Genomic DNA, 6802 nt, shown 5'->3' on the forward strand with positions numbered 1-6802 from the left:
ATAACTTCATTTTTCTAATTCTTCGTCGAGCAATAATTATAAATATAATTGTCATATTTTTCTTTCCATTCACTAACAGTTATGATTGGTTTGTTGAGTTACCGACAAAATAAGTTCGAGTTCTTTTACAAAGATTTTAAACATACATGTGTAGATCTGATTTCTGAAAGGTCCTCCTTCATTTCTTAGGAATTTTAGTCGATCAAATTAGCAGAAATCCAAACTTTGCTCCTTTTTTCGTTGTTGATCATGTAAGTGACTTCTGTGTCAAATGGTACTTAAACAGTTCTTCCTGGGTAGAAGCTCTGGAAAATTACTACAGCTTGACTTCTTAATAGCCGTCGGTTGCGCTGTTTTGCATACGATTTATTTAATTATTTTTATTAATAACTTCGTGATAGGTCCCAATCAAAGCCGTAAATTATATAGTAATGATAGTATTCTCTTAGGGTGAGAAAAAGACCACAATAATTTTAATTGGATTTAGCTTCCTTTAATTAATGACTATCAAAGAATTTAAATACAAAAGAAATTAACAACTATTCCTAATTCCTAGATAATATCCCTAAGAAATAGAACATTAACTGGTAGTTAATGACAACAAAATCGCCAAAGATTATTCAAAATAAAATAATCACTACTCAACCTAATTTTAAGCTAACAAGCTAGTGGACACGTAGTCAACAAACTGCACTCAATAACATCCCAAAGTCCTTGCCACAATAATAGCTTTGCATGCCCCACGCATGACCAATCTCTTGGCTTAACATTGCCCCTCCTTTGATAGGAACCTTGTCCTCAAGGTTCACATTCACCAACCTCGTCTAAATTCCCATTTCGTCCCTCCAAGAGTAGTAGTTGTGGACTCATACACCTATGACCAAGTGTGAATTTCTCCTCACAATTAAAGCAAGTGTGAATTTTGTTGATGAAGAGAAATCAACAACTGTTCGGTTGAAGGTCTTGTGGTTTCCCTTTGGCGCATCAGCTGCTCAACTCTCATCCGGGCAAGGCTAATAGCTTCTTTCAATAATTTCGGCTTGAACATTCTAATGTCCTCAGCTAATTCAGGTTTGAGTCCTCCCATGAATGTCCCTACCAAAGCCTTTTGTGTCCAACCTTGTACCCGATTTCCCAGCCGCTCAAATTCCTTTTGATAATCACGTACGGAGCCCACTTGTTCAACTTTTGACAATGCTTCATCAAAATCCTCACAATCAGTAGGACCAAATCTTGCCCACAGTTCTTCATGAAAAATTTCCCATGTCACCTCCTTACCCTCTTCCTTATATGATCTCCGCAACCATTGCCACCATTTATTAGCCTCGCCTTCAAGGTGGAATGAGGCTAGAAATACTTTTTGCTCATTGTTGATACCCTGAAATTCAAAAAATTGATTAACATGATTAAACCATTCAGTTGGATTGTCGTCGGAATACCGTGGAAATTCAAGTTTTGCCATCTGGGATGAAAAGTATCGTCGCCCCCCTTCATGCTTCTCACGATTTGGGCATGATAAGCCACTTTGATCATGGGCGATTTGAATTGATGCTCTTTTGGATGCCATAATTGTTTCCGTTAACTTGTTGAGTGTTTCTGCCAAGTGGTGTAGCCTGTCATTTATTCCAAGCTCCATTCGGTTCATGCCATCCTGCAAACTGCCAAGTCCAGCTTCCAAGAGCTCAATTCTCTCTCTGTTAGTTGCCATGGATAACGTAGCTCTGATACCAATTGATAGGTCCCAATCAAAGCCGTAAATTATATAGTAACGATAGTATTCTCTTAGGGTGAGAAAAAGACCACAATAATTTTAATTGGATTTAGTTTCCTTTAATTAATGACTATCAAAGAAATTAAATACAAAAGAAATTAACAACTATTCCTAATTCCTAGATAATATCCCTAAGAAATAGAACATTAACCGGTAGTTAATGACAACAAAATCGCCAAAGATTATTCAAAATAAAATAATCACTACTCAACCTAATTTTAAGCTAACAAGCTAGTGGACACGTAGTCAACAAACTGCACTCAATAACATCCCAAAGTCCTTGCCACAATAATAGCTTTGCATGCCCTACGCATGACCAATCTCTTGGCTTAACACTTCGTTAATTACCTGAAGTTTGAACTACGTTACTCATGTTTTGTTATTCAGGTTTCAGGACTTGAATTGGGAGAAAGGTACATCAAGACAGATTGGAACGAGCCGAGTCTCCAATAAGTTCCAAAGTGATCCGAGTTTTGCACTTGACTATTTAGAGAATATTAGAAGCAGGAGAAAGTCACCAAAAACTTGTGGTGGCTTTTGTTTTCGTGTGAAGAAAATCCTTGACCCTCAGAGGCCTTTCAGAAATTTGATATTTTTCATTTTGGGTGTGATTGCTATCTCAGTAGATCCTTTGTTCTTCTACATTCCTGTGGTCAACGATGATAAAAAGTGCCTTCGATTGGACAAAGCTTTGGGGACTACAATCATTGCCATTCGTTCTGTCTTGGACTTGTTTTACATAATCTATATTATTTTGCGACTGCGTATTAGTTCCTTATTAGCTGGTAATTTACACAAGACTGTCAGAGAAAGTGCCATCAAATATTTTATGGGCTTCTTCACAATTGACCTGGTTGCGATTCTTCCGCTCCCACAAGTAAGACATAAATCTCTTTTATCCGTTCGTCTTGTTAGAAGCTGATAATTACCTATGTTGTTAATAGTAATTCACTTCTTTTAGGTGATCGCAATATTATTATTATTATTTACATATAGTAGACTTTATCATGTGCAAACGTTGATAATTTTTCAAAAATATAGACGGCCCATAAGCCTGATTGGCAGATTTTTAAGTAATTTTCTTTGACTAGCGAAATTAAGTTCAAATTTTGAGAGACTTTAAAAGGTTGGAAAAAAAATTAATTTAGACTTTACCCACCCTTATTTTTTTCTTATTTATATATATAATACAATTAGGTATAATTAGCGTACTCTTGAATTGTGCTATATGCAGGTGGTGATTTTAATCATTCCAACTACGAGAGGCACAACATTTTTAAACGCAACAAACTTATTCAAATATTTTGTTATTTTCCAATATGTGCCAAGGATTATTCGAATCTACCCATTTTTCACAAAAGTAAGACGGAATTCAGACATACTTCCTGGAGCCACATGGCCCAAAGCTGTGTTCAATCTTCTTCTTTACATGCTTGCAGGTCATGTAAGTTATATTCCCATTTATTTCTCCATATGCATGCATGTTTGAAAATTTGTTTTCATGATTTACTTGTCACATTAAATAGCATTGATATAGCCAGTTAAAATAAAATAAAATAAAAACAAAAGTCTAGCTACAGTTTTGATTTTGTGTGTGTTCAGTTTTGATTTGCTTCTTTTGATTGATTGCTTGTAATTCTTGATCAATTATCAGTGCGTTTGTTTGTAATTTTGGGGGGATCTGGATTGGTTATTTGCCAATCTTGATCCAACAGTCCATGTGTCGTGTGCACATCAACTCTTGTTGGAGATACTTGTGGTATCTCTGGTGCATCAATTTCTTTTTGGCTATCGAGAGGGTAGGCTGATAGCAGTGGCTTGACGGACTTTAATGTAATAGATTTATGTAAATGATCTCTATTATGAATTAGCTTTTGTACTAATATGTAAAAACCACGAAGATTTACTTAAATGTATACATAAACTCCTTTGATTTCAGAAATGGTAACACAATCTTTTTTTCTTTTTTCTTTTTGTGGGTCAGATAGACCCTTTTTTGGACAATTTTGTCCTTGATTATAGTGACAATTAAATTGCATCTAGCATAATTGTGTGACCATTTCTGAGATCATGAGGAACCATGTGTACATTTGAAACTTTCAGGGGTCTTGATGGTTTTTCCCTAGAAATTTTGTTCCAAAAAATAATTAAAAATAATAATTCGGAGAAGGAATTTATTATAACTCTTCAAGTTACCATTAATTACAAATGAACCCCAGCTCGATCCATTTACCATATATGTTTACACACTTGGAGAAAGAAATTGTAAATAATTTTTTTCTTTTATTGTCATTAACAGTGTATAACCAATCTGATAAAGTGATCTGCTGGTGTGTTAGGTATTTGGAGCCTTATGGTATTTTTTTGCCATTGCAAGACTGACTACATGCTGGAATAAATTCTGCGTGAATCATAATGGATGTGAACATAGTTCTTTTTACTGTCACGACAATTTAGGAGACTACAAGTTCCTTAACGACCTTTGCTCTCTAAGGACAGGAAATACAATGATCTTTAATTTTGGAATCTTCCAGGATGCTCTTCAGTCAGGTATCGTGGAGGTGATGGATTTTCCACAAAAGTTCTTTCATTCTTTCCAATGGGGCCTGCAAAACCTTAGGTATATATAATAATTAAGCCAAAAACTTTTCTTTTGTTAGTGTGTTACGTTGGTGATTATCTAACTTGTATATATAACATCAATCACATGCAAATATTGCATTATTGTTGTTTCTCAACATGATATATCAAAGTAATAAATTGAATTTGATTATTATTATTATTATTTTCTGTGTAGTGGTTTTGGTCAGAACCTACAAACAAGTAGCTATGTTTGGGAAAATATCTTTGCTGTTTTTATTACCATCTCAGGCTTGGTGTTGTTCCTCTTTCTCATTGGAAACATCCAGGTTGGTCTAATATATAGTGCAATATATTCTTTCTTAGCAACCAATATACATTATGAATTATATGTTTAAGATGAATATTAATTGCTTCCGATGAGACAGATATATTTGCAGTCGAAAACAATGAGATCAGAGGAGATGAGACTGAAGTTGCGAGAAATAGAGCAATGGATGCCTTACCAAAAGCTCTCTAAGGATCTCCAACAGCAGGTAAAGAAACACCAAGGATATGTATGGCGAGAAACCAGAGGTGTTGATGTAGAAAATTTTCTGAATACTCTCCCCTAGAACCTCAAAAGGAACATAAACCGTGAACTCTTCTCACATGTGCTTAAGAGAGTGAGTTCTTTTTATCTTAATATTAAGGGAAAAGGACAAACTCACTCCCAACCTTTAAATAAAATGACAAAAACTCTCCTAATATTTCAAAAAAGATATTTACACCCCGATTTATTATAATTTTACTATTTTACCCTTTTAGCATATAAAAAAATTATTAAATTATCTAATTTGTCTATATATTGTTAATAAAATTATAAATAGACAAATTGGATATTACAAAAGAAAATTATAAATATACCCACATTGCCCAATTCCTCTATTTAAATTTTTATCAATAACCAATTTTCAAAAAAGATATCTATACACCTAAAAAAATTGTAAATAAAATTAGTTATTAATAACCAATTTTATTTAAACTTTAAACTTGTATATTTAACAATTCTCCACATGTCAATCATTTAAACTTGTACATTTATAACTAATTTTCTATGTTATTTATTATGGTATTAATAACCAATTTTATTTTTAAAATTATAATTTATTTACAATTTTTTTTAAGTGTGTAGATGTCTTTTTTGAAAGTTGGTTATTAATAAAAATTTAAATAGAGGAATGAGGTAATGAGGGTATATTTATAATTTTTAATGAGGGTATATTTTTAATTTTATTAATAATATATAGACAAATTGGATAATCTAATATTTTTGTATATGATAGAAGGGTATAATAATAAAATTACAATAAATTGGGGTGTAAATATTTTTTTAAAAATATTAAGGGAGTTTTTGTCTTTTTAGTTAAACGTTGGGGGTGTGTTTGTCATTTTCCCTAATATTAATGTTTTTGTTCTCACCGTACTAATTATGCTTTTTGTATCTCATTTTCTTGGATGTGCTTATTAAGGTGCCAATGTTTAGTGACTGGAATGAACAAATTCTGAGTGAAATGTGCGACAGCCTGAAACAAGTGCTGTATACAGCTGAAAGCTACATTCAACAGGAAGGTGACCCAGTTTCTGAGATGTTCTTCATCACACGAGGACAGCTATTGACCATGAAGACTACCAATCGTAAAAGAACAGGAGTCTATCTTCAGGCTGGGGACTTTTTCGGAGAAGAACTTTTGATGTGGGCTCTAGAAACTCAATCTTCTTCTGAGAACCTTCCCATTTCGACTAGGACTGTTAGAACCCTTACGGAAGTTGAAGGCTTGGCTCTAATGGCAGATGACTTGAAGTTTGCTGCCTCTCGATTCAGGCAAATGAACGGAGAACAGCTCGAACACATTTTAAGGTTTTATGCGCCGGAGTGGAGGACTTGGGCAGCTAGTTTCATACAAGCAGCTTGGCGCCGCTATATAGAGAGAAAGCTTAAAGAATCCATGCGTGGAGAAATAAACAGGTTGCCCGATTCATCGCCCAGTTTAGGAGCCACCATTTATGCGTCACGATTCGCTGCCACAACGCTTCGTGCTACACGGCGTATTGGTACTAGAGCATTTACTGGAGAGAGTAGCTGCCATGACAATTCAGAAGTGAGTGCTGAAGAACAGTAGACGAACTCCCCATAATTTAACAGTTATCTGCATGCTTGGCTTTGCACCTTTGTTGTTGCTGCATATCTAAAAGTGGAAAAAAAAAAATATATGTCAATGTTATCAAGGCACGCTCTCCCTGCTTGCCTTGGAACCAAATGGTTTTCCTTGGCGAAGTTGATATCTCCTCTGTAGCTACTTGGGCTTTCAAAATCAGTTGGTGTCAACTGAAAAGTTAGTTCCGGTTCTTTCCCGCGTTGATGAGGAAACTGTGGGAGAAAATTCATGGTATACAATATATACGGGAAAC

The 6802-nt window shown here is 34.6% G+C and overlaps 1 pseudogene; it reads left to right on the top strand.

Moving 5' to 3' along the window:
* The first annotated feature begins 1706 nt into the window (after nt 1–1706).
* LOC18052792 lies at nt 1707–6513 on the top strand (annotated as a pseudogene).
* Nucleotides 6514–6802: the final 289 nt, after the last annotated feature.

The sequence above is a fragment of the Citrus clementina genome, unplaced genomic scaffold (assembly GCF_000493195.1).
Source record: "Citrus clementina cultivar Clemenules unplaced genomic scaffold, Citrus_clementina_v1.0 scaffold_2, whole genome shotgun sequence".
In the NCBI taxonomy this organism is placed as follows: domain Eukaryota; kingdom Viridiplantae; phylum Streptophyta; class Magnoliopsida; order Sapindales; family Rutaceae; genus Citrus; species Citrus x clementina.